The sequence below is a fragment of the Anolis sagrei genome, chromosome 1, assembly GCF_037176765.1.
Source record: "Anolis sagrei isolate rAnoSag1 chromosome 1, rAnoSag1.mat, whole genome shotgun sequence".
Lineage (NCBI taxonomy): Eukaryota > Metazoa > Chordata > Lepidosauria > Squamata > Dactyloidae > Anolis > Anolis sagrei.
This window is the reverse complement of record NC_090021.1, coordinates 265,558,841-265,573,456: the sequence shown is the minus strand read 5'-3', so window position 1 is coordinate 265,573,456 and position 14,616 is coordinate 265,558,841. Positions and strand designations below refer to the sequence as shown.

The 14,616-nt window shown below is 41.5% G+C and overlaps 1 long non-coding RNA gene across 1 annotated transcript in view; it reads left to right on the top strand.

Annotated features, from left to right (window-relative positions):
- Window positions 1-14,616, top strand: part of LOC137095813 (uncharacterized) — an 85,718-nt gene that overhangs the window by 26,534 nt on the left and 44,568 nt on the right. The gene's annotated exons all lie outside the window — the stretch shown is intronic.

Genomic DNA, 14,616 nt, shown 5'->3' with positions numbered 1-14,616 from the left:
CATATATTTCAAATGGATATTTGGGTTATTTCAGAGGCAGTGCATAGTGGTTTCAGTGTTGAATGATGATGAAAATAACTGTGATTTTATTCATTTATATGTTGTCTTTCTCTCAAAATAATTAGACAATTTGAGAGGTGAAATACATTAAATATTATAATTATTAAAATCCATTCAAAAACCATATAAATACTTTATAAACAGAACCACACACAATTAAAAGTCAACTCCTATCAGTTTCTGATGGCATAAAATAGGAGAGCAAAGGCCTTTCTAGGGAGAGCGTTCCGACGTCTGGGAGCAACCATTGAGATCAGAAAATTCACTTGTTCCTATCAAATGACCCTGGATGAACTGGTTGAAGCCTTCCTTGACCAGATGGCCAAACATGCAGAAAGAAAAGACATAGTAGTAATGGAGGATTTCAACTACTCTGATATTTGTTGGAAAACAAACTTTGCTAAGAGTACAAAAATTCCTCACTGGCCTTGCAGACAATTTTATTGTCCAGAAGGTAGAAGAAGCAACAAGAGGATCAGTTATTCTGGATCTGATCCTAACCAACACTGAAGATCTGGTCAATGGAGTGGAAGTGGTGGGATCCTTAGGTGGGAGTGATCATATGCTCCTAGAGTTTGAGATACAAAGGAAGGGTAAAACTGAGAGAAGTCAAACATGCATTCTAGACTTTAGGAGAGCCGACATCAAGAAATTTAAGAGTGTGATTCCATGGACAGGAATAATAAAAGAGAAGGTAGTTAATAATGAATGGCAGTTTCTTAAAAGTGAGATAATGAAGGCACAATTGCAAAAAGTGTCAGCAAGGAGAAAAAATAGGAGAAGTATAAAACAACCAGAATGGATGTCCAAAGAACTTTTAACTGAGCTAAGAGACATGCACAAGAAATGAATAAGGGGGAAAATCACCAAGGAGGAATTCAAGAAATAACCAACATATGTAGGGAAAAGGTTTTGAAACTAGGACTAGGAGCAATGGGTTCAAATTAGACAGTCCACCTGAACATTAGGAATAACTTCTTGACCGTATCAGCTGTTCAACAATGGAACTCTCTGCGTTGGAGTGTAGTGGAAGCTCTTTCCTTGGAAACTCTTAAACATAAGCTGGATGGCCATCTGTCAGGGATACTTTGATTGTGCTTTTCTTTCATATCAGAGGTTGGACTAGAAGGAGCTTGTGGTCTCTTCCAACTCTATTATTCTATGATTCCTTAGACAGCCATGAAAACCCCCTGGGTTATCTTGGGCAAGTTTCACTCTTTCAGGCTCAAAGAAAGGCAATGTCAAAACTCCCTCTGAACAAATAGTGTCAAGAAAAGATGGTGACAGTTTCACCATATGTTCACCATGAATTAGAAGTGACCCAAAGAGATACAACATTAATGCATTTCATTACTCCAAAGAACTGCTATCTTAAAAGTCAGGTGAAAGACTTCCCGTTACTTCATGACATATTCCTATATCAAAAGCAATAGAAAAACACAATCTTTTAGCCATTCAATTTCAGTGTGCCTTCAATTGACAAAATAGGCAAATAGCAGGGGAGTGTGTGTGTAAAGACATAACAATTCAGATACTCTCCGTTTTCCTCTGATTTTCTGTCTTAGATTACTCTTTCCCTATCCAGGCAACATTCCCATTATGTCTGAAAACAGAAAACAACTGACCTGCCCATCATTTTCTAGTTCTGCAGCAACCTGTTTGTGTGTGCGCGCCTTCATATCTTCTGTCTGCTTATAGCAACCACATGAATTTCCGAGGAGTTCCTTGGGCAAGGAGTACTTAGAAGTGGCTTTGCTGGTTCATACATATGAAAGCACCAGGTATTCACTGACAGTCTCCTATACAAGTATTAACCAAGGGTCATCCTGCTTAGCTTCCAAGATTAGATGGAATCTGGTGACTTTTTAGGCTATTTCAAACCATGCCATGCATAAGATAAATAAGAGTAAACACAATGCCCTCTTTGCCCTAAGGACATTCAAGACACATTTTTGCCATTCAGAGTGGTTGTTATCACTAATGTTGCTGAAATTTGCCATTATGTGGTTCATTATATTAGTTCCTCCAGTTCATCAGACTTAGTGATTTTATGACCTGAGCAGCATTCCCACCAAGTTTTGCTGTGCCTTCGACTCCTAAATGAGATTCTTAACATGCACAGTCAGCATTTCAACAGCACAGAGACTCAACTGCTTAGCCAGCATGTACATAGAAGTTCAGTATTATTAGCCCTTGTGAAAAAGGATGTGCAACAAGTTGAGGGATTCTTAGGCCTCCAGTTATTTTAGAGTACCAAGTCCTTCAGTCATAAATAATAGAATCATAAAGTTAGAAGATACTACTAGGGCCATCTTGTTCAACCCCACACTCCACCTGGCCCCCAGGCGAACTCTACAACTAGCTCACCAGTCACGGCCCCCCCTCCTGGTTCGTATAATTTTAAGACCCCATCTGCCCCAATCGTTTCCACTCAGCCAGTCACACTTCTCCGCTCGAGAACACTCCCTTTATTTAGCCCACTTAGCTCCCTTGATACCTCACTGTCCACCTCAATATCAGAGTCATCCCTACCAGATGCTCAAGGGAGATTATTTCCCAGCCCAACTTCCTCCCCTGAGAGTTGACTAGACTCTGGTTGGGCGGGGGGAGGGAAGGTTCCAGAGAAAAGGGGTGCCATCCCAGTCGTGTGGGGAAGGAGATTTGCGGTTCATAAACATCCCAGGGAGAAGCGCAACAGAGTCCTTGCGACCCTGGAAAAGGTGGGCAGTGGTAGGCTCCTTGGCAGCCCCCTTGGTCTTAAGGTCCTGTTGATCAATGCCAGATCCGTGAATGGTAAGACCGCAGCCATCCAGGACCTGATCCTGGATGAGAGGGCGGATCTGGCATGCATCACCGAGACCTGGTTGGACGAGGTGGGAGGTGTAAACCTTTCCCAACTGTGCCCTCCAGGTTTCGGAGTGCATCAACAGGCCAGACAAGGGGGGCGGGGAGGAGGGGTCGCAGTGGTCTTCCGGCAAACCATCGCCGTGACCAGATGCGTTGTCCCGCAAGCGTCTGGGTTTGAATGTGTCCACCTGAAGGTGGGGAGCCGTGACAGTGTGGGGTTCCTGCTGGTATATCGCCCACCCCGAGATCCAGCAGCTTCCCTGGCTGAGTTAGCGGAGGTGGTCTCTAATTCGGCCTTGGTCTCCCAGCGCCTTGTGGTGCTGGGAGACTTTAACATCCACGCCGAGACCACTTTATCTGGCGCAGCTCAGGATTTTATGGCCACCATGACGGCCATAGGACTGTCACAGATAATATCTGGCCCCACGCATCATGCTGGGCACACTCTTGACCTCGTCTTTGTGGCGGACGACGAATTGATCAGAGTGGAAGATCAAAACATCCTTCCAGTGTCATGGTCTGACCATCATCTGATCACATTTAGACTTACTGCGACCCTAAACCCCCCCAGGGGTGGAGGACAAATTAAGATGGTCCGCCCTAGGAGACTGATGGATCCGGATGGATTCCTGAGGAATCTTAGGGTTCTTCCTGCCTTGGAGCCTGGCGATTCTATCAACGCCTTAGTAACTCTCTACAACGGGGAGATGGCCAGGGCGTTAGATATGATCGCACCCGAACGCCCCATCTCGTTGCGTCGTGACAGGCCATCCCCTTGGTTCACCGAGGAGTTGGCCGTGATGAAGCATACGAGAAGGGGGCTAGAGCGCAAATGGAGGAAATCTCGAGACGTGTCTGACCGAACACGGGCTAGAGCCTCCCTTAAGGCATACTCCGCGGCTATACGGGCGGCCAGGAAGTCATTCACGACCACCCGTATAGCATCTGCAGCAAATAGATCATCGGAGCTGTTTCGGGTCGTGGGTGAGCTCCTCCACCCTCCAGTGGTGGAGGAGCTCCCCGACGACCCCGCAGCTCGGTGTCGCGATTTCGCACACCATTTTGCAGATAAAGTCGCCCAGATACGCCTCGAGCTCGACTCCAATTCCATCGCAGTGCCAGAAGAGGTGACGGAGGCACCTGCTTGTCCGGTTTTATGGGATTCTTTTAGGCTTGTTCCTCCTGAAACCGTTGAGGAGATCCTTGGGGCTGTGAGAGCGACCACCTCATCCCTGGACCCATGCCCATCCTGGCTCATTAAATCAGCCAGAGGGGGGTTGCTTGACTGGTTTGTACCAATTATCAATACATCGTTGGAGCAAGGAATTTTTCCATCTAACCTGAAGCAGGCCGTGGTTCGCCCACTTATCAAAAAAGCTTCCCTTGACTCCTCGGTGTTGAATAATTACAGGCCGATCTCCAACCTCCCCTTTTTGGGAAAGGTGCTGGAGAGGGTGGTCGCCTCTCAGCTTCAGGGTTTCCTAGACGATACCAACTACCTAGATCAGTCACAGTCTGGTTTCAGGCCTGGCCATGGCACCGAGACAGCCTTGGTCGCCTTGGTGGATGACCTCCGCAGAGAGCTAGACAGGGGGAGTGTGACTCTGCTGGTTCTCCTGGACATCTCAGCGGCTTTCGATACCATCGATCATGGTATCCTTCTGGGTCGTCTCTCCGGGATGGGCCTTGGGGGCACGGTTCTGTCGTGGCTCCAGTCCTTCCTGGAGGGACGAACTCAGATGGTGAAGCTGGGAGAGGCCTGCTCTGACCCCTGGCCTTTGACCTGTGGGGTCCCGCAAGGCTCTATTTTGTCTCCCATGCTTTTCAACATCTACATGAAACCGCTGGGAGAGGTCATCCGGGGTTTTGGAGTTGGGTGCCATCTCTACGCAGATGACACACAACTCTACTACTCCTTTCCACCTAATTCCAAGGAGGCTTCTCAGGTGCTAGGTGAGTGCCTGGCCGCTGTGTCGATCTGGATGAGGAAGAACAAGCTGAAGATCAATCCCGACAAGACAGAGGTCCTCCTGGTCGATCGTAAACCGAATCGGGGTATAGGGTGGTTACCTGTGTTGGACGGGGTTACACTCCCCCTGAAGCCACAGGTCCGCAGTTTGGGCGTCCTCTTGGATTCTTCGCTTACACTTGAAGCTCAGGTGTCGGCGGTATCCGGGAGGGCCTTTGCGCAACTGAGACTTGTGCGCCAACTGCGACCATACCTCGTGAAGGCTGATCTGGCCGGGGTGGTCCACGCCTTGGTCACCTCTAGAATGGATTACTGCAATGCGCTCTACGTGGGGCTACCCTTGAAGACGGCCCGGAAACTGCAACTGGTCCAACGTGCAGCAGCCAGGATGCTAACCGGAGCCCATTATCAAGAGAGGTCTACCCCTCTGTTTAAGGAGCTCCACTGGCTGCCATTCATCTTCCGGGCCCAATTCAAGGTGCAGGCGCTCACCTATAAAGCCCTGAACGGTTTGGGACCACCCTACCTGCGTGACCGCATCTCCATCTACGAACCCACACGCTCGTTACGGTCATCCGGAGAGGCCCTGCTCGTGATCCCACCCACGTCGCAAGCGCGCTTGGTGGGGACGCGTGACAGGGCCTTTTCCGTGGCGGCCCCCAGACTTTGGAACGCCCTCCCTAAAGATCTCAGACAGGCCCCCACTCTAGCCGTTTTCAAAAGGAATTTAAAAACTTGGCTGTTCCGTTGTGCCTTCCCAAACTAGGAATCCCCATCCCAAGTCCTGGAAGCACTTTAGTACAACAAATGTTGCCGCACATCACACTTTAATCCTACGTTCCTCCTGCCATATCAGCACTTTTAACCCTGTACCCCTTTGCGCCGGCCGATCCAGTTTTAATAGTGTCTTGATGTATGTCATTTGCTGTTTATTTTGCTTAATTGTTTTGATTTGCTTGTTTACTGCTGTGATATGTTTTCTTTGTATTGTGTTTGTGGCTTCGGCCTGTGTAAGCCGCATCGAGTCCTTCGGGAGATGCTAGCGGGGTACAAATAAAGTTAAAAAAAAAAAAATGGAGAAACACACAATAAAAGCAATCTTGCAGGTGGCCAACTGCTCTCTGTCTAAAAACCTCAAAAGCAGGAGACTCCATTACATTCCTAGGCAACAAATTCCACTAACAGCTCTTACTATTGAGATCTTCCTAATATTCACGTGGAATATTTTTCCTGCAATTTAAATCCATTGCCAGTGCAGCAGAAATCAAGCTGACCCGATCTCTGAAATGACATCCCTTCAAATATTTAAAATATGGCCTCTTAACCTTCTTTTTTCATGCTGAATTCAGTTTCATAAGCCTCTCCTCAGAGAACATGGTTTACAGACCTTTAATAATTTTTGGTCACCCTTCTCTGGACATGTTCTGGCTTCTCATCTTGTCTGAATCATGGTACCCAGAACCAAATATAGTGGTAATATTTATTCTCTTGATCTAGACACTATGCCCCTATTGATGCAGCCTATAATCATATTGGCTTTGAAAGCTGTCATATCGCACTGATGTGTTAAACTTGTGGTCTACTCTTACTCCTATATTCCTTTCATATATTCTGTTGTTAAGCCAGGTATCAGTCATTATATATCTTTGCATTTCATTTTTTTTCTGCCTGAGAAATGTAACACCTTAAATTTCTTGCTGTTGAAATTCATTTTGTTAGATTTGGCCCAGCTCTCCAATATGTTAAGATCATTTTGAATCCTGATCATGTCCTCTGCAAGCTACTATTTCATAAATAGGTCATTTTTAGCCTGAGCATCTCTGTCTTAGGGTAACCCAAGACTGCAAGGTGAGTTTGCATGTAGTGCTTTTTCTTTCTTAAATACCTGACAATAGTTCTCTGAGTAAGGATAAAATATTATTATTGGGTCGGATGGACTAGAGATCTGTTGTCAAAGTGCAGCCCACGTGAATGTTTTTGTGGTTCTCAGAGTACCTTCAGGATCATATTTTGCAAACAATTTTCGTTTTGTCTTTGCTTTTAAAAACAATCTTTGTGGGTTGATTTCCATCATTTTTGGATCCCTCCCAGACCTACCAGGGGAGGGGTGATGTTTGCAAGTTGTTTTTTAAAAAACAGTCTCAAGGAAAAATGCCCTCGATGTTCAGGATGGTCAAAAACATGGTGAAAATGTTCTCAACACAATAGAAAGGAAAATGGTTTTGTTTTGCAGGAGGGAGTGCAGTACTCCAAGGTCTCTAGGAGAAGCAACTAATGCAGCCCCCAAGTCTTCCACTACTGCTCACTCTTGATCTAATATAAGGCAGCTTCCATATATCCGCCTTTAATTTTCTGCACCAAGCCATTTGCTAATTTCTTTGTTTTGCAATACTTTGAAATTTCTGTTAGTCCAGAAATGTATTATCTCTTTGCTTGTTTCATTCCAGTTTGCCTTTCCTATTGTCTGAACAGAAAATGGCTATTAAATTAAGTATCTAGTACCCCACAAATCATAATATGAGCATGCTGTCCAGTATGTACAACAACGGGTCCCTGTTGCATGTCAATGAGACAAATATGGAGGTATGAAAGAAGGAAGAGGGTATAAGGGAAACCACGAAAACAATAAAAGCTGCCTAGTTTCATGAAAACACATTTCAATACTTAAGCTTATCATTTTGGCTTAAAGTTTACGCCACCACCCCTGGCCAGGAAAAACCTAAATTCTCAGCTCCTTTGCCAAAAGATGCTTTTACCAGCTGTTCCCAGTACCAAGGGAAACCATCAACTTCAAATTCAAGAATTGCAGCTTTCTACTTCCCATTCATGTGTCACTAGAGAACAGCAGTTTCAAGATTTTTTTCATCTGTTCACTAGCTTGCTGCTACTTATGAGGGATTTAATTGAAGAAATATTAAAATACATTTATCAGCTTGGATTTGCATAGTCTAAAACAATGTATTTGTTTTATTGAGGGAAAATGCAAATTATTCTCCTGATATTGTATGTATATAGATATCTCATATAAGCAGCAAGATTGAAATTTCTTAATAAAACAAATAGTCTCATTGAGCTACCTCCTCCTAACCAAAAATCTGTGATAACAACAGCTTGCCATATATTTACAATAATTTCCAAAAACAATAGCCTAGAGCAGAGCTTTCCAAGCATTTTATGTTGGTGACACCATTTTTAGACATGCATCATTTTATGACATAGTCATTCAGTTTTTCTAGCAAACCGGACACACATATAAACTTTAATAACAAGAAATATGGGGACACAACATATCTCATGAAAACTTTTCATTTATATATTTTATATATGTGATTTATTTTCCATAGTCTCCTAATGTTTGTGTGACACACCTACACACTGCAGCTGACACACTAACATGTTGTGACACAGTTTGGAAAGCTCTGGTCTCTAGAGTCTCATTATCATTTTTTGAGGCTTGGGATGCCAATAACTAGGGGTCCAAAAAAGTAGCCTTTCCAAACTGTGTTAAATTTGGGTTGTTGTGGGTTTTTTGGGCTCTATGACCATGTTCTAGAAGCATTCTCTCCTGATGTTTCGCCTGCATCTACTTATCAACACATAACTTTCACTCCTAACTTCTTTCACACATAACTCATATCAATATTTGTAATTAACTAGCTCCAGCAAAGGGCTTCTTCATCAGAGGGATACCAGAAAGATTTTTAAGTTGCGGGGAGGACTCAAAACTGGCAAGCAGATCATTATGAATTTTGCATTCTTATATATATGTTTTTACAAAAACAGTGAACATCCAGAATGCAGTGAACAACAACAACAACAACAGTGTTAACAATGTGTCCATAGTGAAAACAAGAATAAAATAATAAGCAAAATACTATAGATTGTTCAGGTGTACAATTAACATATCAGTATCAAGAAAAGGGGAAAACATGTAAGAGCCTATTAAGCAAATTCAAAATTGAATATACTTTTATACTTATTAAGCAAATTCAAATTGAATATACTCAGTGGGTCAACTACACAAATTCTTGATGGGCCTGATTCATGGTACATGATTAATTTATGGGCCATTGAGCCCCACAGCCTAATCTTAGTGGAGGCTTTACCCACAAACTTATACTTTACTTCAATAGATACAGCCAACCATAATGTCAGACCATAATTCTTCCTGTTTGCAGTCCAGGGGGAAGGAGGGATCAAGAGAAGTTTTCATATGGAATCACTCATCATTTTGGAACCAAGCAAATCCTTTGGAACCCATGTATTATGTCAGGGCAGAGCACCTATGGAGCTCTATCTCAAATACCACCCTAATGTAGACCTACCAGCCAGTTGATAGTTTTTTTTCAACCTTGGGCTTCATCAACATGGTAAAAATGCTTGACTATAGCATTAAGAAGCTCGTGATAAAACAAAACTACAACTGCATACTGCCAAATATAGAGTTGAGTAACTGCATGAGAAAGGTGAAGGAAAAACCATATGGGACAGAAACATCAGTTTCTGTGGCAGAACTAGGCCTGGGAAGACATGGGATTTTTTGAAGCATTGTCAAGCACATCAGCTCCAGGCTTCCTTAACTTCATGTCCTCTAAACATGTTGGATCACAATACACATCATCCTCTAATCATCCCATATCTGGAGACTGCAATGTTGAGGAAAACTGCCTTTTCCAGTCTTAAGAACTCTGAACATTATCAACTTGGATGATAGGTATAAAATATTTTACCATACATTCTTACGTTCTCTCATACTCTTATATTCCAGGAACACTTGAGTGATTCATATGGCAAAGTGCACCCCACAAGGGATCTTGCTTTCCCGCTAGCCAGTTATCTCACATACAGTATTACTCCTGTTTTTGATTTCCACCAGCTGCCGCTTCAGTACACAGCAGACTTCAGTGGTTCAGCCCACGGATGTAACTGCTTAGTTCTTCCTGAAGGGATTGTTGCATTAGACACAATCTCACCCAGAATTATACCTTGATAAATATTTCATGAACAAGATTTAAAATTATTCGTTTTACACTTATTCCATGAAACCTCTTTCCAGCAAAGTTTCCATTCAGATTGGCTTCTTTGAAAACATTAATGCTCACAGTTGGAATTTTCTATGGCATATTAAAGGCATACTATACACCTGAAATATATAGAACTTTTGTTTGTTAGACATTTCTCCTCTTCCTTGTTCCAGGTGATGCCAGATGTTTGATGTTTGCTCTGAGCTATTCTGACAGTTTGAGAATATTCATGCAGCGGCATTTTTCTTTAATGCTTATTATTTTTAGCTAAGCAAGTTAAGAAAGGTGTAAAGTTGGACCCATCAGTCCTGGAAAGTAAGCTGTGTTTTGTACGATTTTGTTTTTGTTGACTTTAGGTTTCTAACAATGAAATCTGATATATGTCTGCTCAGAAACAAATCCCACTGAGTTCAAGCAGGCCTACTATAATAAAAAGGTATAAATGACAGCAAGTTTGGGAATTAGTGCAGCCATATCATTCTGTTGTGCATTCTTAGTAACCTTTTCTTTTAAATGTCAGTATCTCACAAATGCAATGTTTTGTCAAATAAAGGGCAGCGGCTAGCACTGCAGGTTAAACCGCCAGCTATAGAAGATCCTGCTGACCAGAAAATAGGCAGTTCAAAGCTGTGGGTCGGGGTGAGTTCCCACTGTCAGCCCAGCTTCTGCTTACCTAGCAGTTCGAAAACAATAATGTGAGTAGATGAATCTCCCACTTTGGATGAGAGGTAAGATGTATCCTGAATAACATGCCAGCAAAATCTGACCAGGAAGGCATCCATGGATGACAGGCTCCTTGGTGTGAAAAAATGAAACAACAGCACCTCCCCATGGCTAAGTCAAGCACAGCGGATGCCAGAGATGAGAAGAGGGAAGCCTTGCCTCTGTTTATGTGCTGCCTGTCTTGTCAATTGTATAACAGCTTTGAATGTTTGTCATATATGTACCTTTAATCCATTCTGAGTCCCCTCGGGGAGATAGAGTGGAATATAAATCAAGTATATTATTATTATTATTATTATTATTATTATTATTACTATTATTATTAATTATCACCATCATCAAAGTTTTAAACTGTGTTGTTAAAATTGGCCTTATTTTTAAGTTGCTGTTGTATGCCTTCAGGTTGTTTCTGACTTATAGCAACTCAACACACACACACACACACACACACACACACAGACTAAACCTATCATAGGATTTGGTTGGTAATAATTTTCACGGGTGTTTTGCCTTTACCTTCTTTTGAGATTGGGGAAGTGGGACTTGCCTAAAGCCACCCAGTGGGTTTCCATGGCTAAGCAAGAATTTGAATCATGGCCTCCAGAGCCTGGCACTTGCACTGGCTGTCTTTATTTATTAAAAGTCAAGTTTTTTTCAAGGGTTGCTATTAATTCAATTACTGGAATAGTTATTGTTATTATTATTATTATTATTATTATTATTATCATTATATTTATTTATACCCCACTTTATCTTCCCCCAAGGGGACTCAAAGCGACTTAATATAAAAGCATCAGCATAACCATTTAAAATATGCAAATATACAAACATTAAAATAGGATTAAATATAAGCAGTATTAAAACTTTTCCCATTAAAAACCATTAAAACAAATTCAAAGTTAAAAACCATAGGAAATGCTTCAAAAACTCCTCTTATTTGCAATATCACACAATCTCTTTTGTTTCTCTTCAGAAAATGTGGATTGTTGAAAAGATGAACATTCAACATTCAGACTTCTGTCTAACTCTTCCTGCTAATAGTGCATGATCTAATCTGCTCTTAGGTTGCTTTACAGTTTATTTATTGACAATACTAATTTTTAGAATTCTGTCCCATTCAGAAGTTAGACTATTCCATGAGATCAAAGCAATTTTATTTAACTTATGAGTATTTGCTGCTGCAGACAGATAGTGGGAAGTTTCCAGTATTATTTTATTATATTTTTGAGATTTGTGGTCAACAACATTCATTTCAATAGGACATTATTCCCACCTATGGATTAAAAATCAAACTACAGTAGACTCTGGGGCCCCTCTACACTGACATATAATGCAGTTCAGTACGGTTAACCTGCATTATATTAGTCTACAGTACACTGACCTTATTATTATTATTATTATTATTATTATTATTATTATTCTGCTTTTTCTCTCCATACAAAGACTCAAAGCGGCTCATAATTAAAAGCATTACAAAAAACTTAAAATATACAAATATTAAAATAGTGTTAAACATCATTAATATTAAAAGCAATTCAAGTTAAAAGCATAAAAGCATATAAAACCACAGCACCCCATGACTAGATCTTAAGCATCTTCTTCTTTAAACGACTGCCTGAATAAAAAGGTTTTAGCCTGCCACTGGAAATACAACAGGAAGGGGGCCATTCTGGCTTCTCTGGGCAGGGAGTTCCAGGGTCGAGGGGCAGCCACCGAAAAGACCTTCTCTGTTGTTCCCACCAACTGAGCTTGAGGTGGAGGTGCGACCAAGAGAAGGACCTCTCCTGAAGATCTCAAGGCCCAGGCAGGTTTATACTTGGGGATGTGGGCAGCCAACAAGGCCTGGACCTGAACTGTCTAAATAATACAATTCCAGATGTCATTATATGACAGTGTAGATGAGGCCACAGTTAACCTGCACACATGGACAGCTTTTTGAAAACTTAAAATTATTTCTTCATTTTTGCTGGTTGTTTGAAATATCCAGTTGCTTGAGTTCCAGTTAACTAAGAATCTACTGCATTGTGTAATCTAGTATCTGATTTTACAAAATAATGGTAGCATGAAAATGATAGCAGTACATTTTTCTGCATAGTATTCATATTCAGTCATAGTATTGTACCCATGTACAATACATGAAGAAACAACATAATGAATGTTTGTGAGCAGTTATATAATTCGTATTACAGTCTGACAAAATTTAACTGATATTTTCATAATGTTTTTCCACAATTAGAAAAATATGCGGTTATACATTTCAAAAGATTAGGATACAGCATCAGAATAATAAGAAAGCTCAGTATGAATTTACATTTGAATTTTACAGTAAACGAGAACATAAAATGATTACTGGTTACTATTCCATACCAAATCAGGTCCCACACTTCAAGATTTTAAATTAAAATGCTACCCCTCTATTAATGTTTATCAGAAAGCAGTAACATTTTAGTTAGGGAAGAATGAGCATCTGTACTTTCACCTGAAAGGAGGGTCAGTTATTTGCATATTTCAAGCGAGTCCATGAAAATGCTTTAGAAACACATATTGTTGCTTCCCCTACCCTTGCAAAACATAGTTAAATACATCAATAAAAGCATGTATTAAAATAGTTAAATTACATCCTGAAAAGCACATATTAAAGCATACACATATTAAAATACATGAAGCAATAAACATAGAATGTGATTTTAACATTCATAGTTAAAACTGACTGGGTAGGCCTGCTGTAAGAGAAATATTTTCAGTTGTGCATGTGTAAATACAGATGTTAGTGGCTACAACAAAGTACCTGGAGGGTAGAGAACTTTGCTGAGAAGCTAAGAGGATGTATGTTATAAATGGACAAACACATCAAGTGCCCTTGCAGTTACAAGAAATAGCAAGTTATATGATTCAGACATAGATATATATATTTCTCGTAGTAAGCTCAGAGGAGTCCAGAATATAATGGAATAAACTGTGGTAATAGTCAACTAATCATATTAACTAGTGACTACGGAAATATTGATCTGGTGTTATCTCACATAATATTTCCGTAGTCACTAGTTAATATGATTAGTTGACTATTACCACAGTTTACTCCATTATATTCTGGACTCCTCTGAGCTTACTACGAGAAAAAAAAAATATTGATCTGGTGTTGTCTCACATAATAGGAGCCGCCAGTGGCGCAGTTGGTTAAACCCCTGTGCTGGCAGGACTGAAGACCGTCAGGTCGCAGGTTCGAATTCGGGGAGAGGTGGATGAGCTCCCTTTATCAGCTCCAGCTCCTCATGCAGGGATATGAGAGAAGCTTCCCACAAGGATAATAAAAACATCAAATCATCCAGGCGTCCCCTGGGCAACGTCCTTGCAGATGGCCAATTCTCTCACACCAGAAGTGACTTGCTCCTGACACGACAAAAAAAAATCTCACATAATGGTAGGAATAAACATTTTATTTTATTTTATTCGTGTCAGGAGCGACTTGAGAAAGCTGCACGTCACTTCTGGTGTGAGAGAATTGGCCAGCTGCAAGGACATTACCCAGGGGACGCCCAGATGTTTTACCATCCTGTGGGAGGCTTCTCTCATGTCCCCGCATGAGAAACTGGAGCTGACAGAGGGAGCTCACCCCGCTCCCCAGATTCAAACCGCTGATCTTTCAGTTAGCAGTCCTGCCAGCATAACAGAACAAAACATATTTAACTGTGAATATGGCAGCACAATTATATTTATACCAGGCAAAGACTATAAAGGGAATTGCATGTGTCTATGGGATTCATGGAGCCAAGGGAATTTAGGAACACATCTGCTGTCATTTGACATTTTTGGGTTTTGGCTGCTAATGTTTGGCTTCAAACACCTAGCCAATTGATACATAAGGCATTGGCAGCCAATTGGCAATGGTGAAATATCTTTCCAATTTCTTAGACTTCCCTGAGGATCTATTATCTATAATCCATTCCAGTAATGCATTTTTTTAAAAAAGGATTGCCTTAGGGTTTTTTTTTT